Here is a 27894-nt window from a genome sequence, read left to right on the forward strand (position 1 = left end):
ATAAAATGCGAGAAAACTTCCGTATTTGAACAGACCGCCGCACTTGCTGTACTTGAAACTCGATTTCAAAGCACGCGGCAGCGCTCCACAATCAGCCGATGCGGCCGCTGAGACCACGTGATCCTGCCAAGCACGTCACGGCGACGGTGGCGCTGGCGTTTCCAGTGGTGGGCCTCGAGGCCAATACGCGCTCCGGCTTATTTTGTTGATGCTGTTGCTGCTGATGATGATTAATCATGCCTCAGTTCATTGTAATGAGCGGGTCTTTAAACCAACCACTCGTTGCGCAATTCGCTGCGCTATTGACGGCAACGTAGTAAAGGTAGGATGCGTGTCATGATCTTTCGATCATCGAAGTATACAAACGTTTTCGTCTGGAACTTATGAATGATTCGCTTAAGAGACTTGCGCCAAGTACGATGTCTCATAATTTCGAACCAGAAAACTTTATGTTTTTATGAATTTAACCAGCGCCTACAAACTCACCAAGGCGTACAGTCCGTGCCAATTGGAGGGTGCTTGGTAAGGCATATATCATCGAAACGACTGAACATTGCCTCCATGCACGGTCAGATGGGCCCCGGCGTTTGGTTATATTTATTGGCACACTGTCAGCAACGGGACAGCGAAGGCGCTCTCTCATTCTAAAATCCTGTTTAATTCTGAACACACACAGTTCTTCCGTGCCAGAGCAGATGACACTTGCAATCGTTCATCTTGTGTTGCAAAGACAGGCGTTTAAAGGAGAAGCCTACCGCTTCCTCATAGTTGAATGCTCAGTACTCTAGATCATCCCAAATTATTTTCGTAAACATGGAGACATGTTAGCAGCTGTGGACTGTTGCTCGAATCACGTCACTTGGTCTGCATCGACACAACCTTCGAAACAAACCCACTGCAGGAATTGTAAGAAATAGAGGCGTCCGTCGTACGGGAAACGCATGGGGCGAAATGCCGCTTAAGCTTCTCCTTGCAGTTACGCATTCAAGACGCACCACAATACTCGTTTCGACAAAGAGCAGGAAAAAAGGATCACACCCACATATGAGATGATGAGGCGCGTTCGAACAATACGATGCAAGTAGCGTTAATTTTATGCGGTGCCGAGTAAAAAATAGTGGTTGGGTGGCCTGCAGTAGCTAGGAAACGGCAACTGTAGTATGCAATGAACGGAGTGACATCACTACCTTTTGTATGTAAAATTACTACCCGCCCAGCAAGTGATTTCATGTTTGTTGTGATAGCGCCATAGGAAGCCCACGCGTAGGAAGGACTCCGAAAGATCAGTGGGAGCAGTATAGCACACCGCATTTGATCGCCTTGCTCTCAATGGTTTAATGTAGTGCTTTTCTCGATCGTTCAATGCTACGTGACATTATCTATTGTGGCATCAGGTGACCGCAGCCTCGTTGGTCGACCACCTCTACGGCATGGACTGGAGCTTTGTCTTATTAACAAGTTGTGTTTAGCATTGAAAAAGTTCAACAGCGTCAGTAGACTATGCTCGTGAGATGAAAGACAGTCTCTTCACCAGAGTGATGGCAATGAGGCTTACAAGGGCACTCCCTGATTTAGTAGTCGGTGGCGAAATGTTGGTGAGATCTGTCCAAGGGCACCTGAAAACTCACTGCCTAATAGGCTGCTTCGGCAAACTTTCTTATTGCGAGAGATGGAACACCTTCGCGCAGCACCTTCACTTGAAGGAGAAAGCCATCTTCGTTTTCTTCTCAAGCGATTGCATTCAACCCCCCCCCCCCTTCTTGGGGCTTCGTACTACCAGCGGGTGGTCTGCAATTATCTTTTTTACCTTACGTAAACACTGCGAACCTTGTGTATTTATATTAAGGCGTATTTTGTGTTTATATCAAAGCGCAGCATGCCGAATCTTAGCCAATGATATACCTAATCCTATTCCAACTTCAACATTGCAGTGTGTCAGATAAGAGTCACACACTACATACCATAGTGGCACGAAATGCCTGTGCAAAAATCAAGTCGAACAGTAATTAGGGGCAACGTTTTACCGAAACAAAGCCATGTGACTATGTCATTTCTAAAGTGTGTGCGTAATGGTATCGGAGAGAACGTGCGACATAGCTTGGCTCCGAAGCTTCCACCTTGACCCGCCGCGTTTTTTCAGTGTTCTCTAATTCAATCTTTAGGGACGTAAAGCACCAAATATTTCTTTATTATTATCTGTTAGGAACAGCCGACCGCTTTTAGTGAGAGGAGCCCATTCTGTGCTATAAATTGCGAACCTTTCCCAACGGAGTTCTGGCGCGCTGTAACTCCTCCAAAGTCAGGGCATCCCTATCCGGTGGGAACGTGAAATCTGCCCTGTTTGTTAACAACCAAGTTATCAGTCGACCCGTCTCCGTCCGCCGGTATTCGCTCAGCGCTGGCTGCGAGGTCATGCGTTGGTGAGACACGGTAGGAAGACGGAAGGCTACGCCGTGACTAGAAATTCGACTTGTACACGTTACAGAATACGAGTAACCAATTACAATTGCAATGACTTCCTGTAAAATCTAGTTGAGAACAATGATTAATTAGAGACGAAAAAAGTAACTGAGCGTTAACACAAATGTAATCGATTACTTTTGCTTTACAAAACTCCATTGCTCTAACACAAGTTTACTCAAACCACAATGAACTTCTGTGGCTTGCATGGTAGAGAGAAGGCTCAACGCTTGCACGAAGCTTGGCAGGCTTACTGTGGCTTTTTTGATATGGTGTTACACGCAGGTAAGTTTGAACAGTAGTTGGTTTGCAGCGAAAGCTGTTATGAGATCACAAGGGCCGTTTTTGGCGCCCGAGTTGTCCGCCGCCGCCACCGGTGTCCACTATCGCACGAAATAAACATCTAAATAAGAAAAAATATCCGGGAAGGAACGAGGTTCGCACCTGGGACCTCTGCGTGGGAGCCCAGTATTCTACCTCAGGGCCATGCCGGTGCTTTAAACTGCTTCGCAAGTTTACCCTATACAGGCTTCATGTCGGAAAGGAACCACATCAACATATGTAATGTAGTGTGGCAGAAGAGTTAAATAACAACCAGGCGTCACACAAAGCGAATTCTGTAACCAGGCGTCACAGAATGCGAATTGCGCAACGAGCGGGTTGCTGAATGCTTCCAAGCCATTATAAAGGCCTCTGCTACAATTCTTCATCGTCATCAGCCACAGCATCAACAAAGTGCATATATATCTTACAGGTGTTTAGCGGTTACCACGGTTCTCCGTAGAATGACCAAAAATTGGATAGTGGCTGCTTCCCTACTTTACAAAAATTATGATATATAGCGTAGTGGGTTCCTCGCAAGTGCACTTTTATTGGTTGCCAAGGAAGCCCATAGGGCTCCCATGATCCATTTCCTCAGGGTCTCAATAAATTTAATTCCTTCTCTCTCTCTCTTTCTCAATTTACATATATTATCAAGCATGTTGGGAAAAATAAACAACGACCAGGCGTCACACAATGTGAATTACGTAACTAGTGGGTCGTTTAAGCTTCCAAAGCATCACTAAGGGCTCAGCCATAATTCATCGTCATCAGCCGTCGCATCAACAAAGTGCACAGAATGCCTTACAGATGGCACCTCGCTTCTCCGCAGAATATCGTGGTGGGTGCTTCCCAACTTCACAAAAGGTAGGATTGGTACATTGCTAGTGTACTAGTATTAGCAGCCTCAAGAGAGCTTATAACGAGCTCTAGAAATGCCGCTCTTCCAGCTTTCGCTATGACTCTGCTGCGCTTGGCACGCAGGCCTGGCGTTTTTTTTTCAAAGTTGTCGCTGCTTCTTCCACGTTTCCTCCTTAAGGGATCAGCTGCTACATTGAACAGGGTAGGGTGGTATTTTAATGTAGAAACACCTTGCGCACCAGCTCGTCGTTGCGCAGTGCTTCGATGCTAGTGTCCATGTCCTCATGAAGCCTCGTACTTTTTTGTTGCTGGCGCTCGAGTAAGGCGTTGCAGGTAAGGCCAAGGAAAAGGCGTAAAAATAGGCTGTGTACGGTCGTAGAGCGGTTGCATATTATCTAGAGAGCGGTCGCATATTTTTCGTGGCGGGAACTGGCGTGAAAATCTGGTTAGAACTTGATTTCGGGAAAGAAACGTCATCGGTTATCGGTTATCAATTAAAATCAAACTGAACTACCCAGAAAGTTACAGTTCAGAGAAAGTAACCGATTGTATTCGAAAATGACATGAAAATGTGACTGATTACAAGTAATCGATTACTTGTAACGCGTTAGGTACAACTCTCCTAGAAATGCGACAGTGAAGCTTGGTAGAAAGGAGAATGCATTGTCTTGCGGAGGAAATGGCGTGGGTGATGCTCGGCGTGAAGCTCGTGAGAACCCACGCGTGTGCAAGAACGACAACGCGTGTTGGAACGCAGCTGCCTTCTAGCAGTTAGGTCGGAGAGGGAGCATGAAATTGGGTTCCGGTTCTTTGACCGTTCGCTCTTCCAGGTGAGCAAGACTACTCGCACTCCCGAGGGAGAAGCTGCCCAACTGAAACGACCGGAGTGGCACTGAACCAACAATGTGAGATGCATATACATCACTTGCAGCTTCGTTCTGAAAGAGTGAGAACAGAAGCTATGGCCCTCAACCTTCTCGCTATGCTTGTTGTGGTCGTGGTGTAAACGGCGGTGATCACCGTAGTCGTGTGGCCGTATTGGGGGGTGCACAACAGGCCCGACGGTGGACGGGACTTCAGCTGAGACTCAGTGTACCGCCAGAGCCAAGACTGAGACGAGGACAGGACTGTGTACGTTTTCAGTGTTTGTGGCAAGCCAGGGCATGTCGTTTGGCGTCGCCTCGCTCGTCGGTTCTTCCCCAATGACCTTCACTGGCGAGGAGATCATTGTCGACGACACGAGACGGAGGCGCGCCTTCTCCGCAAGCACAACGTATTTTATAGTGAACCTGTCATGGTAATCATCAGCTTGACTACGCCCACGGCAGGGCAAAGGCCCATTCCAAGTATCCTCATTTACCCGGTACTGTGCTTGCCGCGAGCACGTAATAATTGCAAAATTCATAATCTCTTGCATCCTCCTGCCTCTCTCCCTTTCCCTCGCGCACTTGCCTTGCTTTAAGATCTATTCTGTTACTCTTAATGAACAGTGGTCGCATTGCCTTCTCGCTACACGCCCGCCCCATGCTTGTTTCTTCATTTGTTTTTGACTAGGGTAATCTTAACGCATGTTTGTTCCCTTACCCATTATACTCTTTTGTCATTTAAGGACACATCGATGATGTTACGTTTCGTGCATGGCTCAGTGTACCATCGTCAATTTATGTTGAGCACTTTTAGTGAGCCTAGAGTTTTGTGCCCCTGAGGTAAGTACCGGTTAGATGCAGCGGTTATATACCTTTCTCTTGAGGGATACCGGTAAACAAAAATTCATGTTATGAGAGTGCGCACCAAGTGCCCTCCACCCCATCCTTATTCTTCTAATTTGTTCTGATTAGTTCGATCGGTAACTTCCTGCCCCAAGTAGACGTATTCCTCTCCCACATTCAGCGTCTCGCTGCCTATATCAAAACATTGTTCTCTCCCAAAACTGCTGAACACCAACTTAGTCTTCTGCATATCATGGGATTCCTTCCTTTCATCGGCCAAATAGTGAACACAAATACTCGCCTATAATATAACTTGGAAGTTGGTCATGTGACCTGTAAGCGTGAAGTTTTACGGTTCGTTGTATCCCACCGTACAATGTTCTCTTCCAGTGGCATCGGCACGGCGTCTTTAATCTTCCTGCCACTTCTCGAGAGCGTCTCAAACCACAAAAACACCTGTTTGTCATCAAATTTTCGTAAAGTTCGAACTTGCTGATGTGTTTGATTCTCCATGTTCACTCTACTTTTAACAGCAAAGCTGTTAAAAGGCTCCCAGGTGCCGTAGTAACCCTGATCCTAAAATGTTATGTGCCACAGAAATTGGGTAAATCCCACTACTCGCCACTCGTTCACTAAAAATGAAGAAGAAAAGTCGTCATCAAAAGGGCATGTACCACAGTGTGGCCTACCAGAAAACTATCATCATCCTAAACGAATACGTGCCACATAAGTTTGACAAACCCCGTTACACCCCACTGGTACACTAAAAATAAGGAAGGCAACAGTTGTTATTTCTTTGTAAACGTGTGTATAAGAGGTTTACAAAGAAGTAATAAAACTACACTCCCACCTAAAAGTTTAAGAAAGATTATTTGGTTAAGAACAGTGATGCAACATATTGTCACGGGGTCGTGACGTGGACGAAGAACGCAGGCGACGTGTGCGAGACGAAAGTCTTTATTTGGCCGAACTTGTGGCCGAGAAACGGAAAGGTAATTTGCAGCAATACACACTGTATGCACTGATAGCGGCGAACAGACCGTCGACCGTCGATCAACTGACAGGCGGTGAAGCGCGTCGGCATTTAAACGTGTGCTGTCGAATATTCCAGCGTTATCGCTTGCTGTCGTGCAAATTCTAGAAGAAGCTCGAGTGTGCGCGTCTTGCGCGCAATCTTAACAAAACGATCCACAATGATCGCGAAGCTTCTCGAACAATGAGGCGCGGTTCGCGCTGAGCGTTGCTGACAGTTTTTGTGGCCGAAAGCCGAATACAGCAAAAGTGATAAAGAAAAGCAGGTGGCAATGCCCCCCTCTGAAAGAGCATCATCCCGATGCTTAAAACAGAACACGGCGAGGGGTGGCGGCCAATACATGCAACAATAGATAACAAGAATAAAGCAAGTAAGTACTATAAAAAATAAGCAAAAGTACAGTCCTCAGATTCACTAACGCGCGCAATATGGCTTGACGCGCACGACATGGATGACTTCGGGTCGCGCACAGCGCCGCTGAGAGTTCGAAATGCCGTCAGGGACAACCTCGTTGTCGAGTGCGCCGAGGCGACGAAGTACCCTGTACGGTCCGAAGTGTCGTCGAAGAAGCTTCTCAGTAAGTCCCCGTCGGCGTATTGGCGTCCATACCCATACACGGTCACCGGGTTGGTATTCCATGTGGCGTCGTCAAACGTTGTAGCGGCGGCTGTCAGTCGTCTGCTGGTTCTTGATCCGTAGGCGGGCGAGCTGTCGTGATTCTTCGGCGCGCTGTAGGTAGGTGGTCACGTCGATGTTTTCCTCGTCGGTCACGTTCGGTAATATGGCGTCGAGCGTCGTTGCCGGGCTCCGTCCGTAGACCAACTTGTATGGCGTCATCTGTGTCGTTTCTTGTACGGCCGTGTTGTACGCGAAGGTCACGTACGGAAGGATGGCGTCCCATGTCTTGTGTTCGACGTCGACGTACATGGCCAGCATGTCGGCGATGGTCTTATTTAGACGCTCGCTAAGGCCATTGGTCTGCGGGTGGTAGGCGGTGGTGTGGCGGTGGCTCGTCTCGCTGTATTTGAAGATCGCCTGAGTTAGGTCCGCAGTAAAGGCGGTACCTCTGTCTGTGATGAGGACCTCTGGGGCGCCATGACGCAAGACGATGTGCTCCACGAAGCGCCACTGCCTCGGCGCCACTGCCTTTGGGCAAGGCCTTTGTCTCGGCGTAGCGGGTGAGGTAGTCAGTTGCCACGACGATCCACTTGCTTCCGGTATTGGACGTCGGGAACGGTTCCAGTTAGTCCATCCCGATTTGCTGGAACGGCCGTCGAGGTGTATCGATAGGCTGCAGATGTCCGGCTGGCCTAGTGGGCGGCGTCTTGCGTCGCTGACAGTCCCGGCAGGTCTTTACGTAACGGGTGACGTCGGCAGAAAGGCACGGCCAGTAGTACTTCTCCTGTATTTTTGCTAGCGTACGAGAAACACCCCGGTGTCCAGACGTCGGGTCGTCGTGGAGAGCCTGCAGGACCTCTGACCGCAATGTCGAGGGTACCACGAGAAGGCAATCGGCTCGAAGCGGTGAGAAGTTCTTCTTAAGGAGAACACCGTTGCGCAAGAAAACCGACGTCAGTCCCAGCGTGAATACCTTCGGAACAACGGTGGTCCTGCCCTCGAGGTAATGCACAAGGCACTTCAGTTCCGGGTCAGCTCGCTGTCGTTCAGCGAAGTCGTCGGCACTTATGGCTCTCAAGAAGCTCTCATCATCCGGGTTGTCGGGCGGTGGTGGGTCGACGGGGACACGAGACAGGCAGTCGGCGTCGGAGTGTTTCCTTGCGGACTTGTACACGACGGTAATGTCAAACTCTTGAAGCCTTAGGCTCCACTGTGTGAGGCGACCTGAAGAGTCGTTCAGGCTAGCTAGCCAACACAAGGCGTGATGGTCGCTCACAACTTTGATGGGCCTGCCGTAGAGGTGGGAGAGAAACTTTGACGTAGCCCAGATGATGGCGAGGCACTCCTTTTCTGTTGTGGAATAGTTGGCCTCTGCCTAGACAGCGACCGGCTAGCATAGCTGATAATCCTTCCCACTCCCCCCGTCCGCTGCACAAGGACGGCGCCGAGTCCTACCCTGCTTGCATCGGTGTGAATCTCCGTATCGGCGTATTCGTCGAAATGCGCAAGCATCGGAGGTGTCTGCAGGCGTCGTTTGAGTTCATGAAATGCTTCGACTTGCGCTGTTTGCCACCTGAATTCAACGTCGGTCTTCGTGAGCTGCGTTAGTGGCTCGGCTATCCGTGAAAAGTCTTTGACAAGGCGTCTGTAATAGGCGCACAAGCCGAGAAATCGGCGCACGGGGTTCTTGTCGGGTGGGTGGCGGGAAAGCGGCGATGGCAGCTGTCTTCTGCGGGTCTGGGAGCACTCCAGTCTTGCTGATCACGTGACCCAAAAACAAGAGCTCCTGGTACGCGAAGCGGCACTTTTCTGGCTTCAGGGTGAGCCCGGAGTTCTTGATTGCTTGAAGTACGGATTGAAGTCTCTGGAGGTGTTCGTCGAAGTTCGAGGAAACACAACTCACGTCACGGGAGCAAGTTGTTCAAGGCGGACCGTCAACGCTTCTGCAGTCTTCTTCGGCTTGGAATCATGCTTGGCAGTGCCCCGCGTTTGATAGCACAGCAAGCCTGCCTGTTGTCACTCCGATAATCTCCGAATGCTCATCAGCATCGTCATCACCCAGGCACAAGTTTATAAGCAGCCGTCATCCCCCCCCCCCCCCCCCCGCGCGACTTCAGTGGGCATGGTCAAGCAGCAGCTATGCAGTCGACTAAGAACCCGTTTTTTATTCTACTCCAGGTTGGTAAATTTCATTCATGCCACTCTAAAAAGTCAAACAACCTGTGTCTGCTGCTTGTACCATGCTCAAGTGTACTTTACTTATGTATTTGCGAATGTGTTCATGTTGTGAAACTATTGCTTTTGAGTGGTGACGTCGAATCCAATCCAGGTCTCAATAATTCTTCTAGTCTTCCTGATGAGCTAGCTAAAGTAGTGAAGGCAATTAATGCGCACGTTGACGCACGCCATAACGAATTAAAAAGAGTTCTTGATGAAGTGAAGTCCAGTCAGGCGATTTTGGAGCAAACTGTGTCAGATATTAACTCAAGACTGGTTGCTGTAGAAGCTCGCGTAAATTCCTTCGACAAAATGCCTCCAAGTAACTTGCAGCAAACTATAACTGATACTGTTCGTGGGGCGAACGCTAAATTACGTTCACGCCTAGATGATTTCGAGGATAGGTCACGGCGAGAAAACCTTCTGTTCTTTGGAATACCTGATGCTGCAGCCGAAACATGGTCTCAGTCCGAAGATAAGGTTCGCGAGATTGTGTCCACTCTAGGTCTCCAACTGCCGACCGATGCCATTTCACGTGCGCACAGGCTTGGTTCATACGCAAATAAGAAGTGCCGTCCTGTAATTGTAAAGGTTTCTACATTTAAGATTAAGGAAAGTATTATGGCAAACAAGGCCAAATTAAAAGGTACCGGTGTCAGCTTAAGTGAAGATTTTTGCAAAGAAACTAGGAACACGCGTAAAAAATTGTACGAGTACGGAAAGTCGACTGGTCAACAGTTTGCAGTGCGTTACAACAAGTTATTTATTAACAAAAAAATGCTTCGTTTACTGCAGTCAGACCGACAGCGTTTGTGAACTTACCCGTGAATTTGCTTCTGCACTTTCGCCTTCAGGTACCAATATTCCTAGCAGTGTTCTTCCCTCTTCCTAGCAATGCCAACCTACTAAACGTGCCGCAACACTTGAACCAGTTTCAGTCTTGTTTACAAATATTAGAAGTGCGCTAAGAAAACGTGACGAGTTATCTTCTATAATTGATGACTGTTCTGCGGACATAGTAGTGTTAACAGAAACTTGGTTGTCAAGTAAAATTCGCAACACTGAGGTTTTACATTGCAAAAACGCCTACAATTTTTACAGATCAGATCGAATAACAAGAACAGGGGGCGGTGTTCTCATCGCGATATCAGATAAATTTTCCTCTCATATTGTTCCTATATGTTCGCCACTAGAACTCGTATGCGTGTGCGTTCGCTTTGCGTATCAGGAAGTGATTTTGTGTGTTTGCTACCGTCCGCCTCACTGCCCCTCAGACTTTTGCGAAAACTTCCATGACTGTTTGCACGCAGTTTCGGTCAGATACCCAAATTCTCATATATTTGTCATGGGCGATTTTAATTTCCCAGAAGTTACTTGGAGCAGTGAGGATGGAACGGCTAGCTGTCTTTCAGCGGAAGGTAATCGCTTTTTAAATATATGCAATGATTTTAATTTAACCCTAGTAATCCATGAACCCACGCGCATCACAGCATTTCCTTCCAATATACTTGATTTGGTTTTCACAAATAATCCTTCGGTCATTTCATCGATTCATTCCCTACCCGGGCTTAGTGATCACCGCATTGTACACTTCACCTGCGCAATGCAACCACAGCGTCCTATGCACGCAACTAAAGTTATAAAAGGTTATGCGAAAGCTGATTATACATCATCACCTCTACGATCTTAAGTTAGCATTGGCGATCAGGCGTGAAGCGAAAGAAAGTCGATATTTTTTGCATGACCTCTCAAAACTACAGCCAAATATTACATTGTTCGACACACGAAATAAGGAAACATGGAAAATAAAAACTTCCAAAACAAACTACTCCAAATAAGTTATCCTACATAGTTCCTACGTTACTTAATAAATATGTGAAAGCTGGCATAGATTTCCGACATTGTACACAGAACCAATTGCGCGAAATACACATGTTCAGTTTTTGATCATCCTCTGCAATTGCTATATTGTTATTAGTGCTGTTATTTTTCTTTTTTGGAATTTGGGCTTCGTTTGTTTTGTTGCATGTTATTTGAGTTTGTGCTACTGACTGTTGCCACTGCTGTCGTGTTCAAAGGTGGCTGTGGGTCCTTGTCAAGCTGCCTCTTTCGGAGAGCAGCTTTTACCTGCAGCTATCCTTCATCAAATGTATTGATGAGAAACAAACATTATTATTATTATTATTATTATTATTATTATTATTATTATTATTATTATTATTATTATTATTATTATTATTATTATTACATCTATATGTTCTGAGTTAGAAGTTTTCACTGAAAAATACATTGCATGTGCCGCTGATAACACTGTAGAGGAGAACTGGGTATCGTTCAAAAATAAGTTTAATTCACTTATAGATGGTTATGTTCCTTTGCGAACTGTTCGAACGGCGTTCCGCTCTCCGTGGTTCACATCAGCACTTCGTCGCTTACGTAATAAAAAAACGACTTTACCGCAGCGCTTCAGCATCTGATACCACGGAGAGATGGGCGGCTTATCACAGCGTAACATTAGAATACAAAAACGCTTATGCAGTTGCTAAACATAGTTTCTTTAGCGATACCCTTCCTTCTCTTCTACAGTCTAACCCTCGTAAGTTTTGGTGTATAGTAAATGGTCCAAAAAATAAGAACATTGATCTTTGTGACGAACTTGGTTCGGCGATTGCAAGTGACAGGTGCTGCGAAGCTTTGCAAGACGTATTTAAAAACTCATTTTCTGTTGACAACTCCAATCACTTACCAATTCAAGCCGATCCTGGATATCCCCGAATGGAACCAATCATCATTGATCAATTGGGGCTTTTTCACCTCATACTAAAAATGAAAGCCTCAGCACCTGGCATAGATGGAATCGCTCCCCAATTTCTCAAACAAACTGCCATTTATTGTTCAGTCATTTTTTCACAGCTCTTTTCACAGTCATTGCAAAATGCCTCATTGCCCAGTGACTGGAAGGCGGGGAAGGTCGTTCCTGTACCTAAACCAGGTGACTCATCTAATCCTTCTAATTACAGGCCCATCACTTTGACTAGTATTCCATGTAAGCTTCTCGAACACATAATCTATTCTAACCTAAATATATTTCTCGAAGAAGAGAACTTCTTTCATAACAGTCAGCATGGTTTTAGGAAACACTACTCATGTGAAACCCAACTACTTCCCTTCACCAACGACTTATTTTCAGCATCCGACACTGGCTCCATTATCGATTGCAATTTCATTAATTTTCAAAAAGCTTTTGACACCGTTTCTCACCGTTTACTCCTACTAAAACTAAGCATGCTAAATATTGACTCAAACATATTACGATGGATTGAATGCTTCTTATCTAACAGAACCCAACATGTAACAGCTAACGATCATGACTCACGCAATTGTTCAGTAACATCTGGTGTGCCGCAAGGTTCTGTCCTTGGACCCTTACTCTTTCTAATTTATATTAATGACCTTCCATCCAGCATTACATTAACAATCAGGCTATTTGCCGACGATTGTGTCATCTACCGCATAATAACTAACTCTCATGATTCATCACTACTTCAATCTGATCTTGACAACATTACATCTTGGTGCTCACTCTGGTCAATGAAAGTGAATAATAATAAATGTAAACTAATGAGGATCTCTCGAGGAAGTACTGACTGCACTAGCCCTGTTTATTCAATTTCTAATTTTCAGTTGTCGTCTGTCAATACTTACAAATATCTAGGTGTTCACATAGATAACAATTTAACATGGAATAATCATATCAGTTATGTGATGAACAATGCTAACCGCACTCTAGGCTTCTTGCGCCGTAACTTTTCATTAGCACCTGTTTCATTAAAACATCTTCTTTATAAAACACTAGTCAGATCCAAACTCGAATACGCCTCATCAATCTGGGATCCTCATTCTTGTTTACTTGTTAATGCACTGGAAGCCATCCAAAATCACTCAGCTCGCTTAATTTTCGCTAATTACTCCCGTACTGCTAGCATCTCATCAATTAAAACTTCTCTAGACCTTCCTGCCCTTTCTAACAAGAGGAAACAGGCCCGCCTACGTCTCTTCCACAAAATTTTTTTCATGAATCCTGAAATAAAAGGCACATTGTTCTCGCCAACTTCTTACGTTTCATCTCGCATCGACCATAACTTCAAAGTCCATGTGCTATTCTGCCATACCAACATATACTTCCACTCCTTCGTGCGGAAGACTTCATCCGAATGGAACCACCTTCCTGCCTCCATCGCCAGCAACCCTGATCATGCATCATTCAAGACTGCCATCTCTAACTTGTAACCACTCCTCACTGTAACGCCGCAAATGGCATTGAGAATATTTAAATAAATAAATAAATAAATGAATAAATAAATGAATAAATAAATAAATAAATAAATAAATAAATAAATAAATAAATAAACAACGTCGTCAAAGTAAACAAGGCAAGTCTGACACTTCAAGCCAGCTAATACAGTATCCATGACTCGTTGGAAAGTCGCAGGGGCCGAGCAAAGACCAAAGGGCATGACCTTGAACTCGAACAGGCCGTCAGGTGTTATGAAGGCAGTGTTTTCTCGGTCTCTCTCATCGACTTCGATTTGCCAGTAGCCGGTCTTGAGGTCCATCGAAGAAAAGTACTTCGCGTTGTGGAGTCGATCTAGGGCGTCGTCTATACGTGGGAGAGGGTACACATCCTTTTTCGTGATTTTGTTCAGGCGACGATAATCGACGCAGAAACGTAGAATCGCATCCTTCTTCTTCACTAAAACGACGGTTGACGCCCACGGACTCCTTGAAGGCTGGATGATGTTGCCGCATAGCATCTCGTCGACTTGTTTCTTTATGGCCTCACGTTCTCGCGTCGAAACTCTGTACGGGCTCTGACGATTGGCCTGGTACTTTCTTCTGTTATGATGCGATGTCTTGCGATCGGTGTCTGCCGAAGTCTGGACGACGATGAAAAGCAGTCCTTGTATTGCAGGAGCAGGGTTTTGAGCTGGTCTTGCTTGACCTTCGGAAGGCTCGGGTTGACGTCAAAATCTGGTTCGGGACCTTGACTCGTCGAAACAGGTTCGGCAGCATCGAAGAGGGCGAAAGCATCGCTGGCGGCTACACATTCTTCGATGTAGGCGACCGTCGTACCAATGTTGAGGTGCCTATATTCGTGGCTGAAGTCTGTCAGCACTACCTTTGCTTTACCGTCACGCAGCTCGGCTATACCTCGTGCGACGCAAATTTGACGGTTCAGGAGTAGGTGCTGATCGCCCTCGATGACGCCTTCAAGATACGCAGGTTTTTCGGTGCCGAAGCAATTAATGACGAATTAATGACGCTGGAACGCGGCGGACTGGTCACCTGCTCTTCTATCACATTCAATGCATGGTTCTCTGGCGTCGCGCGGGACGGGAGCGCTATGTCTGAGGTTAGCGTTGTCGACTCAGACCTCAGGTCGATGACGGCGCCGTGGTCACTTAGGAAGTCCATTCCAAGTATCACATCCCTGGAGCAGTTTTGTAGGATTACAAAGCTCGCCGGATAAGTCCGGTTATTGATGGTGACTTTCGCCGTTCAGACACCAATCGGCGTTATCAGGTGGCCTCCAGCTGTCCGAATTTCGGGTCCACTCCATACGGTCTTTACTTTCTTCAGCTTGGTGGCGATTGGCCCACTGACGACGGAATTGTCGGCCCCAGTGTCGAAGAGAGCGGTGACGTTGCGGCCGTCCATGAGAACGTGGAGGTCGCTAGTTCGTCGTCTTGCGTTGCGGTTGGGTCGCGGCTTCGGGTCACGGCTGCGTCGGTATGTTCCGCTGCTTCCATGTTGCGTCGTCGGGTCTTCTTCGGTCCGCGAGGTTTCGTCGGCAGGCCGTCGTCTGCTTCGCGTCGTGTTCTGCAGGTCTCGTCGCGTTGTCGTCGGCGGCGGCCGCGGAGGATCTTCGGCATGTCGTCGTACAGCAACCGCGCCTCCATCGGTTGCTGCCCTTAGTTTCCCGGATACGGGCTAGGCGACCGGCCTGGGTTTGGGCCAGTGTACTGCTGGCGGTGCGGTGACATGTAGCGGCCCGGCGAAGGCGAGCGGGAAGGTCGTCGTTGTTGCCACTGTGTTCTGGTGAGGTAGTCGTCGATGTCGCGAGGCAGTTCGCCTGGCTGCGGGCGCGGCGCGTTGACGGCGAATCTTCGAATCCCCATCTGTCGGTACTGACAGCGGCGGTACGTGTGGCCGGCCTCCGCGCAGTGGTAGCAGAGCGGGCGATTGTCAGGAGCGCGCCAAACGTAGGTCTTCCTCGGCGTGTAGTATCGCTGGCGGGCTGGCGGGCGGTATGACTTCGGTGCTGGCGGCGGTGGTGCCTGGTGGCGGAACTGCTGTGGCGGTGCGGCGTCTTGACTTGGGCGAGGAGGGGGGCGTTGCGTCGGTCTGCAGCAGCATAGCTCACTGCTTGGAGCTGCCGGCTGAGGAACACTGAGTGACTGTTGGATCTCCTCGCGTACAACGTCAGCAATCGACGTCACTTCGGGCGGTGCCAAAGGTGCGAGCTTTCGCAGCTCCTCTCGCACGATGGCTTGGATCGTTTCACGCAGGTCGTGGGAGCACAGTGGTTGAACGTCTGCGTACGCTGGCGTCGACCGGCGATTGAATTGTCGGGTGCGCATCTCCAGCGTCTTTTCAATCGTCGTCGCTTCGGAGATGAATTCCTGGACAGCACTCGGTGGGTTCCCCATCAGACCCGCGAACAGCTCCTGCTTTACTCCTCGCATGAGGAAGCGAACTTTCTTGTCTTCCGGCATTTCGGGGTCGGCGTGGCGGAAGAGTCTGGTCATTTCTTCTGTGAAGAGCACCACGTTTTCGTTTGGGAACTGAACACGCATTTCCAGTAGAGCTTCGGCCCTCTCCTTGCGGATGACGCTTGTAAATGTGGCGAGGAACCTGGTGCGAAAAATGTCCCACGTTGTCAGGGTTCGCTGTTGGTTCTCGAACCAGGTCCGCGCGGCGTCTTCCAAGGCGAAGTATACGTGCCGTAGCTTGTCCTCACTGGTCCATTTATTGGAGATGGCGACGCGGTCGTACGCTTCTAGCCAGCTTTCCTGGTCTTCAAATGACCATCGCGGAACGTTGGCGGCTCCCTGCGTTGTTGTAGTACGACTGCCGCGGGCGATGGCACAGGGGCTGTCATCGTTGCCGCCGTCGTGGTCATGGCCTGTGTCTTCCGGGTCTTATCAGGTAGAAGCCCGTACTCTGGTGCTATACCTCGTTGTCTGCGGTGGCTCGCTGGTCGGGGTTGGCGTCGACATGTTCTTTGCGACTTGGACAGTGTTCACGGCTTGACAGGGGCGTCAGGAACATGAAGGAAAAGCACCTCCACCAGATGTCACGGCGTCGTGACGTGGACGAAGAACGCAGGCGACGTGTTTGAGATGAAAGTCTTTATTTGGCCGAGAAACGGAAAGGTAATTTACAGCAATACACACTGTATGCACTGATAGCGGCGAACAGACCGTTGACCGTCGATCAACTGAGAAGCGGTGAAGCGTGTCGGCATTTAAACATGTGCCGGCGATTATTCCAGCGTTATCGCTGGCTGTCGTGCAAATTCTAGAATAAGCTCGAGTGTGCGCGTCTTGCGCGCAATCTTAACAAAACCATCCACAATGATCGCGAAGCTTCTCGAATATTGAGGCGCGGTTCGCGCTGAGCGTTGCTGACAGTCTTTGTGGCCGAAAACCGAATACTGCAAAAGTGATAAAGAAACGGACGTGGCAATATCTGAACGACATGCAAAACATAGAAATGCGTTAGCCTGACAAAGGGAAGGACACCAGCTTTTCTGTTTCGTCAGTGTCCGCCAAGCGGAGCTGCTCTATTTTTTATTTCTTTTTGTCCTTCAGAAGGGTTTAATCCACCTCCACGAAATCAACGCTGCCTAACAGAGAACGTTGCCCTTTTGAACCTGCTTCTGACCGCGGGTACAACGCATTATTACATTCCAGATATATTGACAGCCAGCAGGCGTGGTCGTGTACCTGGGTGGTTAAGACACTCATCTTCGAGGCGTAGATGCTTGACGTCAACCCAGCACAGGCAAGAAAGTTTTTGTTTTATCCATTCATGCCTCCGTGGGCAATGATCGTAGTACATGACAGACAGAAAAAAAATAGACGATGGACTGCTGTCGCGCTGAGTCGGCGTTGAAATGTTCACGCATATAAAACCATTTCACGAATTGACGGCAACGCAGATGCTAGAGGAAGTCTAAACATCACCTTCCGAAACGTTGCCATATATAAGCGCTGGCGCCTAGAACTCATAATTGTATTTTTTACCAATGATTCAGTTAAAATGCTTGCGCAAAGTAGGATGTCTGATAGCTTTCCTTCCAGAATATTCGAGATTTTTACGAGCGTAAACAAAGTGACACAGGTGCCCAATTGGAGGATGCTTGATAAAGAGTGAGACATCGAAACATTTATTAAGTGGCTCCATGCACAGTTCGACGGATTTCTGCGGTCCTCTCGCCGTGCCAATAGTTATGCTGCTTTTGTTACGCACGGTAGGTGGATGTTTTTCTGTGTTTCGTTGACGTTAGCAGTTTTTTTTTTTTTTTTTGTGGTGTTTGTGCAATCTTTTTTTTTTCTTGTCGCGACGACGAAGGAAAAGAAAATCAACTCCTTCGAAAAAGAACGTGGCGTGTTGCTGGAGATGCTCTAGTGCCACCTCAGCGTCGTGAAAAACAAGAGGACCGACCCTGCGTCCATGAATCGGAAACGAGAGTCGCGGAAAAAAAGACATGGTTGTCCGTTCGCCATGGAAATTGGTAAAACGAAAGTAAAACGTGTCCTTACGTCCTTACAGAAGTAGTTGAATGTTCACTGTACATTGATACAAGAGAGCTTGCTCAACTTTTATTGGTGTTTGGCAGCACGTCTAACGTGGATGCACCCAAGTTGACGCTTCGTGACGCATCTCCATCCCGATGACTAACGTCCATTTTTAGCGATTAGACAAACCTTTGTGGTATCTGTAGTAAACGGTGAAAGAGCGTAACCAGAGAAAGCAGTGTGACAGCCAGAAGAGCGTAAGCGGCGAACGGGGTTTTACAGAAGCAGGCGCGCGTCGCAGAGCTATTTTAATAATGGATGGATGCTATGAGCGAGGGCGCGGCTTGGGATAAGGTCGCCACCTCGCGGTGTGTTAAGGCATTGACAAAATTACACTTCTGCTTTTGGAAACGCGCCCAATGGGACGGACGCGTAGCGATGTCGAGTTGCAGGAGCTAATCGCGAAGGCCACGGTCATAATGCATTACTTCACTTTAGAGCTCCCAGGCGGGGACACCACCCCAATATGATATAGTACTTTGAGCGCAAATAAACGACACAGGATAAAGAAGTTTACTTGCGCTAAATGTTTCATATCATAATGTGATACCGACTAGCCCACATAGCTATCCTGACACCACCCCGCCGACCAAGGGCACTGTGAGAGGAAAGTGTGAGATATAAAGCGCGCAGTTGTTATGTTTCTGGTGACGGTGGCGCAGTGGATAACATTCCCGGCATCTGTTGTCGCGCACCGTGAGGTCGTGGGTTCGACTCCCGTTCAGCGAAATTTATTCGTCAAGTTTTGTTTGTTTTCCCATCTGATCGTGTGCATTTTTTCGACGTCAATTCCGTGACGGAAATATGTCACTGAAATCTGGTTGGACCGCGGCATAAAACACTTTCGTGTTAAAATCGAAGACGAGTGTAACTGCCACCACAACGTGACACCGCGCAAAAGGACCGAGCTGAAGGGTCGCTGAGAAAACTTGAAAGACAAGTGGCGAAAAACAAACGCTGAATACATGCGGGAGGGCTTTGCGACATGTAAGAATTCCTTTGGCTGAAACTGTGATAATATTGGCGACGTATCCTTCATGTGTGCATTGTACAGCGCACATCAATTTAATTCGACGACCTGAACCACGGCACGACTTGAGATATGCGCTCGAATTCCTTCTCTTTAGCTAATACGAAGGAACGCCATCGCGTCTCTTCAGTCGGGCCGGGAATGAACTCGCCATAATAGGCAGCGTCGGCGGGCCGTACTTTTGTCACGGTGTCTGCAATCGAAATTTTGTTTTACATTTCTGCTACGCACAATGGATAGCCGAAATCGCGGTGTTTAATGCACTGAGCACTACACTGATCGTTGCATTTTCACATTTGTTTCGTGTCTTTCGTGCGTTCCTTCAACATTCACTCATTATGGGGTGTTTTAAAAAAGCTTCTCTAGGGAGCCCATTCTACAGGCAACATGAACCCGCTTGTTTGCTTCTTTGCAATTTCAGATGCCTTAACACCACCACCAAGTCGAATGACCGACGAGCGCAGCAGCACGTTAGAGATATCGCGTCACACATGACCATTCGGCTGTGCAATCCCTGCAACAGTGACCGCAGCCGGCATTATGCTGTGCCACGGGGGAAGGACAGCTCTCTAAATCACAGTGGAGACCTGCTGTCGCTGCACTGCTGTCATAGACCAAAGAAAGGCCTCTGAAAGAGTCCGGCAGTACGGCTTCATCGTACTTTTTTCTCATTGCCTATGTTTTAGGCCTGTTACGCTGAATTTTCGTACCAAAAATGCGCTTCATTTATTGCGTTGAAACTACTATGTACACATCCGCACGGTGTAGTATTTCAGTAGTTTTCCCAATGGTGCGTGTTTCAGGCCTCCGAGCTGTCACACTCTAGTGGCTGATGTAATTAAGCATCTCAGTGTGAAGAATGTACAAGGTAACGTGAAACCTTGAACATATAACACTGGTTGCAGTACGTTACATTCGCAAAAATAAAATGGTTACAATGGGCACTACAAGTACTACACAGCTGCAGATTATACATATACAGCAAGGTGCTCAGAGCTGTGCGTCATTTTTGGTGTAGCTATACAGGAGTCACCTAGGAGGCTGCCCATTTTAACTCTGTCAGCAAGTTGTCACGACATGTACGACGAACCAACAGACCACAGGTCATGGGACGACACTAAATCCGCTGGCAGATGTTTCAACAAATACTGCACACCTACGTGGCCAAGCACAGCACGCTGCAGAGAGCCGGCCATGCACTGGTGGTGGTGCAACACCATCAGAGGCTGCAGCGGCGAGATCTACAGCAACTTCTAGCACCGCTGCACAGGCAATTTCCAGCGCCTCTGTGCTAGCCGGTACGATACGCACTTTAACTAGCTGCAGCCAGAGACAAACGGCGGTCTCAGTGGAATTGGTTGCCCGCCTAGATGCCATGAAAGAGGACGGTGTGGAAAAGAGGCACAAAAGGTTGAAATTCATGCGCATCCAACACAAGCAGAAAGAACACTCAACACAGTGATAAAATGGAACTTTTCGACCAGAAATACCTATTCAGAAAGCAAATGCAGAAATGCATAGGCTGCAGCTGGACATGATGAAAAAAAGTACAAATAAAGGCATGTATCTATTTTTGTGCCATTTCGTATAACTGAAATATTGTGCGGACTATGCCCTGCCTTAACCTCAAACCGCTTGCTGTGTCAGGCACAGTTGGCATGGCTGCTGGTCGTTGTAAAGAAAGTGAGGTAGGAGCCGGCGAACCGCTGTCATGAATTTCCTGTCTTTGTGGTGGAGGAGGCACGGGTTCTCTTAGGAGGGGTTTCCATATTGCTAGCGAACACACACAAAGGATGACATAGAAAGAGACAGGACAACTGCTAGACTTCAACTGATTTTTTAATCGACATGAAGGACACAATATGAATACGAATATGAATATGAACATGAGAACACAATACGCTTGCATTGGGTGGTTTATTGGCGATGCACTGCAAGAAGTGCGACGGTTGTACCCCGGCATATGACGCCACTTCTGTGATGTACGTTGGCGGGGAACAGGGAAAGAGAGAAATAGTAGAGGCTGTCGAAATTCACAAGGCGGGCGACACATGTGTCAGCACTCCGTCCATCGCGTTGTCAAAAAGAGAACTGGACTATCTGTGTAAGAAGAAACCACGTGCGAACTGGCGGTATCGATAGGCGGCGGAGAATTTCTTTTCTTTTTGTTTGGTGGATAAACTTTGTCTGTGATGTGGCACCTGCGCGTGCGCAAAGAAAAGTATTGTGTCCTTCATGTCGATTAAAAAATCCGTTGAAGTCTAGCGGTTGCCCTGTCTCTTTCTATGTCGTCCTTTGTGTTTTCGCTAGCAATATGGAAGCATACAATCAATACCAACTAGCCCAGCTTAATGCATTAACGTCTTAGGAGGGGGCCGAAGTTATGGAGGGCCGCACAACCTGTGACGACAATAAGAAATCATCTTGTTTTTATTTGAAGCGTCACGCCGAGGCAATGTCGGAGGCGTAAGTACAGTTAACTCACAAAGGAGGACACACGTATTGTCGTAGCGGCCATATTGTTTTTATCTTTATTTATATATATATTGAAACCATGCTTTGAAATAAAGTTTTAAGAAACAGGCATAGGTTCCTAGCTCATAAATTGATTGTTCTATTGAGTCTTCTCCGAAAGTGGTGAAGCGGCAGTTGCGATTTCAGTAGTTTCAGATAGCTGAAGTGTATTCAACACAAGCCTACACACTACAAAATAAACAAGCATTAGCAAAAAAAGTTGATTGCACTATACTTAACTCTCAAGCAGTTGAAATATATGGCGTTTGAAATATAAATCTCAAGAGGGACAATGCAAGCTGTGTGTCCCCCCCCCCCCGCCAGCCTGAACACAAGGGGGGTGAGGGCCCCCCTAACCTCCCCGTGATTTACGCCAGTGCAAGACATGGAAGCCTTCGCTTTCACACTCAAAACTTCCTCTCGACACTGCGGCGAGTCCGTGCAAGGGACTTGTACCTAAAGAAAGCAGTTTTCTCTAGATTTAGACATACTTTTGTGCATACAACAGTGTTGCTCTAACTTGAGTTCACGTATGCTGAGGGCTGTCTTTCGTCCCTCTGTCCCTAAATGGGGTCATGAGGTAAAACCTCCAGGGATACCCCTTGTCGCTGGGTAGGATGCGAGGCACAGTCGCTCTTTCATATTGTACTCTGGCCCAACTCTTCTCAAATATCCGGCTGCCGTGAGCCGAGCCCGGCCAGTTGGCCACCAAATAAAAAAATGGAGTTGAGGCCCCCCGTCATTGCCTGCAAAAGAAAACAATTCCTTTATCACTGTCAAACAGCCCAGAATGCTTCTGAGACCGACTACAACTTATGTTGTGCGTACAACGTCCCACTGCTTGTTGCGGAAGCATGATAATCAGTCGGGTATTCATATATTCAGTATTTATATGAATGGCTGTGCAGTAAACATACCTGGACATTGATCGACAAGTAGCCCTTTCGATTACCAAAGACGTCCGCGTTATGTCCGCCGGGATTTTTCATGGGTATATGAATGCAGTCTATGCACCCTCCTACACCAGGTAATCGCCTCATGGCATAAAATTCCGCCATTACGAAGGTCACTTCAACGGAGATGGGCAATTGCACAAGCTGCGGGAAGGTGCCGGCTATCATTCGTAATATGCGTGCGTCTATGTGTGACACGCTTGCTTGAAACACATTAACAAGGTCCCCAGTAACAACTCAAAATGTCCCGCCACCGTAGGGTCGCAGCACGATACATTAACGAAATACAGATACAGATACTCGTCTTGCGAGACGTATCGCTATACAAATACAAGATACCCAACGAGTATTTAGGATAGTATGTAATATACATGTATCTTCGATACTGCCCAACACTGCTCAGCGGCAGTACGCAGTGGCGACAGTCAAGGCAAAAGCACGGACTCTGAGCGCGAGCGGCGTCCTTTCAGGAAGGAGCCGAAGAGGACGACCCACAAGAAGCCGCTCAGAGAGCAACTGATTGCACAGTTTCAAGGCTTCTCTACAGGACGAATGACCGAACGAATACATGAATGAATGAATGAATGAATGAATGAATGAATGAATGAATGAATGAATGAATGAATGAAAAATGATGCGTGAGTGTGGATTGTGACTGTCTTTCAGCAAATTACGGCAACACGGTACGCAAATACGGTAGGGTATTACCGTACCACTCCTCCTTTCTCCAACCCTGTGTTTGGGCGCTCCCAGTTCCAGTGGCAGTGCATCTCCGGAAAGACAGGTTGCTCGTTAACAATGCGCCGTCTGAGAGGCAACAGTGACGCATAACAACCCCATAGCAACTTCTGAAAAAAAAAATCACAGCATATCCACGGAGTGAATGATGATGAGTGGGCGAAGCTGCGGAGGTTCATCGGTAAACCGTGAATCTTCCGTGAATTCTGCCCAGTACATCATCACCGACGTGAGATCGGGCGCGTTTATACTAAAGGTTCGATGAGTTATGACGACTTGCAGCTCACTTTAATTTTACATGTACGCTGTGAATTTTCATTCTTTAGAAAACCATTGCTTTAGAAAACATCTGGCGTCTTTCGTTAAGCAGCTGGCGTCTTTTCGTTTTGCTTTAGAAACATCTGGCGTTCTTTCGTTTTGCTTTTACAAAACATCTGGCGTCTTTCGTTGGTTTATTTCATCAATCAACGGCGTTTTGAACAAAGTTTTTATTGTTTAATCACGCACAGGAGAAATCTCACCAGGCACTACCTTGGAGGTAAACAATGGCTGCTAATGGGAATGAGAGACAGAAGAAGTCACTTCTACTTCTACTAACGTTTCCTACTGGAACATGCCAATGGCTGCTAATGGGGAATGAGAGACAGAAGAATTCGGCTTTTAGTTAACGCGCACGCTGCGAATTTTTTATTGTTCAACAACGCACAGGAAAAATCTCCCACCGGCACCAGCTTGGAGGTCAAAGTGTAAGACTGGTTACGCACTACGACTACGACTACGAGGGACGAACGGGTGCCGCCTTAAGGAGCTTCGCCCCTAAAAAGCATTCGTCGTGATGGCAAACCTTCAGTGGAATTAGGAGCAGCAAAATCACAGCAAGTGAGAAACAAGGAGCGGTAAAATAATATTGTACCGTAATTACATATCGTATTTCCGTAACTTCCTAAAAGACTCTATCGTAGTAGGTTGCGGCCTTCCCTAGAAGGAGGTTTTCGGATGGCATCGGCACTGCGTTTTTCATCATTTTCCTTGCGTTCTGCAGCGTCTGTTACGGCTCCACAGCAGCCGCATCCAGGGGCCACCGAAACGCGACTCTGGCATTATATTTTCGCAAAGTTTAAATTCTCGTGATGTGTATAGTCCTCCCAGTGTTGCCAACCATTTTTTTTAAATTGCCTACGCCGCGCTCAGTATTACCCTGCTTTACTCTAGACAATTTTTTCGTTAACCTACATTTCACCCCACGCTTAAATATACCGCAATGTAATAATAAGAAGGTATTGTCATTACTTCACTGCACCACATGCGGACGTGTGGTGGCGCTGAAGTCGGTAGCGACAAGGTTTGCAGCTGGTGGCTATTATGCGCCGTATTGGCTACATTGCGACCCAGTGTGTCAGCTAAAATTTGCGGTTGTCTTCTCGTGAACTATCTGGCTACTTTTGAAGTTTCGTTTCCACGCGTTTAGCAGCCATTTTTATCATTATTGGCAGATCAAGTATATTGTTTTTGAACTTTTCTGTCGTTTCAGCCGATGCGCGCGCGCGTCCTCCACCCATCAGCAGGCTGGTGTGCACGAAGGCACCTTTACGCAACGCCTGGCGCGCCTGCAAATACGGAGTGGCGAAGTTGCGTGCATGTTGGCAGATGAATGGACGGCGAGCTGCTCATGTTACCCTCCATGAATTCTGACGCTACGCACAAGTTTCTACGACTATTTCTGATCTGCAGTGCGTACTCGACCGTGAAAACCAGACAAAAACTGAGATCCGCAATAAAATTATGCTGATGCGTTCATCTTTAACCAGATTTCACTATCTGAAGCGGGACTTGTAATATATACACTTTACTAATCAGATTCAGCCTGAAGCTTCAATGAAAACTGTTTCAACGTTTCTACGATGACTGGAATGTTCTAATATTGATCTCCATGTGGCAAAACCTCTATCTTTTCTAAACAACGCATATGGATGTGCCGTGAGATAATAATTAGTCCTTTTACTTGCAACCTATTTGTGGCTCGAAAACCCAGCAAAAGAGAAAGAATTGTGCTCCTATGTCTACGTTCTTCCATTGTGGCTACACATTTTGTAGTGATATTAAATGTCATCGCTACTTTGGCTACTTCTGGCTTCATTTTAGTCTCCTATTCAATCCACCCAACGGCAACCCTGTCCTGTACCACCATTTCCACGGCGAATCTTCCGTTCGAAGGGCATCTTGCCCATCTTAAGCTATACTATGAACACTTCCGACAGCTTAGTGAACTTAAGCTAGTAATAAAACCTTCTCCCTCACGAGATTTCTATCGCAAAATTAAGGAGTAGTCACCACGAATTGGACACGAGCGGGTATACGGCAGGCGCAGAAAAACGCGATCCTTGATGGTTTCGCAGGCGAGTCCTTGCCGTGACGTCACATCGCCGCCACTACAGCGTTGCCATTGTTCGTTCTCGGGGCTCATATGGTTCTTTTAGAGTGAAAACCTTAGATGCAGCATCAAACGTCAATAGTGACCGTCGGCGTCAACGTGAGTCATGCAAAAAATCATCATCGCATTATACCGTCAAATATCTCCAAAATGTGTGACGTCAATATGCCGTCATCACCATCACCTCTTGGTCAAAAGTGGGCCGATCCCAGAAGCACTGCAAAACAAGGTGAGGTGCAGAATGTTTACAAACCACTTTAGGTTCAGACCGCTTTCGAAGGGGTTGGGGGATCAATACAATCCACTGAGAAGTAAAAGAAGATGGCTTTCACCTTCGAGTCGTCTTAGCAAAATGCTTAAAAGACCGCGTGAATTTTAATCCTGACGCCCGATAAGCCTTAGTGGTACGGGCTGAGAATATCGTAGTTGAGATGCAGTCCAACTGAGCTGTAAGTGATCAGTGACAATAACTATATAGCTATAAGCTATAACGTCATCTTGAAGGTGTTTGCAAGGCGTATTGGCTTTTGCGAACCCTTGCGATACGTTATAGTTTAAGCACCGGGAGTGATTACGTCCATCATGTAAAATCTACTTTTACCTGCACTAGTTCAAACTACATGATCGAATGACCATATTGTCACGAACGGCACCCTGGCGAAACAGGACAGCCTGTTCATGTTTGATTAAACGGGCATTGCGCGGACGCAGCAAAGAAATCATTGAAAGCAGTTGCACAACATTTTAATGTAGCAGGTCACAACTTCGACGATCTCAACCTTACATACAAACTTCCGGCCCCCAAAATATACAAATATACAGTCATACCTCATTCACAAGTATAATACACTCCAGCCAACTGGTTTAAACGTTTTGACGTGACAGCGTGAAAGAGCTCGTTCCGCAGAAATTCCGTTGTCGGCGTCGGTGTCGGCGTTTTTGGTTGTGAGCGAAAAATCATCATCTTGTCCGCGAACGAAAAAATTCAGAAAGATGCAAATAAAATATATAATAAAAAAGCCCAGGCCGTCTGCGTGGCAAGCAGGTGTTCTACCACAGAGCCACGCTAGCTTTTTTTCCTTAATGCATGGGAATAATGCCATCAAATCTCGCCACCTATTACAACATAATTCACTGCTTTAGAGTTATACTCACATGCACATATGCACGTAACACTCATAATTTCACACAGTCCAAGGTATCTTGAAAAGTATGGTAAACAGACACAAGCGTCCAGAAGTCCAAGCCACTTCGGAACCGGGTCAAAAGTCTCAGCAACACTACGCAGGTTGGCTGCTTCACCTCGAAAGACAGACTTTGTCGAGCGAGGTGGCTCAGCATGTCTGTCAATCATGAGGCTTCTTGATAGCGAATATAGACCTAACAGCATGATTAAATCATATGGTGCATTATTGTTGATGCTCTTTTTGAACGGGAGGAGCCTAACACCACGCGATGCAATTGGAAATTCTTTTCTGAGGGTTCTCTTAATGTCCCAGAAATGAAATGCATCACCGCCATTAATGAAACAATGGTCGATTGTTTCAGGCTCATTGCATAGCCTCCAATTTACAGACCAGGGCACGTATATCCCTTTTTCATGAAGCCATGCCTTTACGGATAAAGTGGATGTGTGCAGCTTAAAGAAAAACGTTTTCACGGCCCGTGATATACACATTTTACGTACACGGCAAAATACATCATGACCAGAATTAGCTTCACCTCGAGCTACACTGGAATTAACTTTATTGCTTCACAAACGTACGCGGTCCTGTCTACAGGTGTCACAACACGAGATGTAATATCGCCGTAGAACAGGGTACAAGCGTAAATTCGGGCGTCACACCATGTGAACTGCATACCGAGTTGGTGGTTGAAAGCCGGCCTCCCATTAAAAAAGGCACGCACATTACCGCACGTATTCCTTTACGAAGACGTAGTGGGTGCATCGCAACTTCGAAAAAGCATCACGCGCGTTATTGCTGATGGTTTAATGCATTCCACTCATTACAAGGGGCATACACATTAGTGCGCGCGTTCTGTTACACGCGCGTAGTGGGTACACTGTTGTCATAGAGGTGCTGTTGAACAGAGGGGAAACATATGCTTTACTATAAGTATGTCGAGTGTGTGTGTGTGTGTGTG

The sequence above is a fragment of the Rhipicephalus sanguineus genome, chromosome 8, assembly GCF_013339695.2.
Source record: "Rhipicephalus sanguineus isolate Rsan-2018 chromosome 8, BIME_Rsan_1.4, whole genome shotgun sequence".
NCBI lineage: Eukaryota > Metazoa > Arthropoda > Arachnida > Ixodida > Ixodidae > Rhipicephalus > Rhipicephalus sanguineus.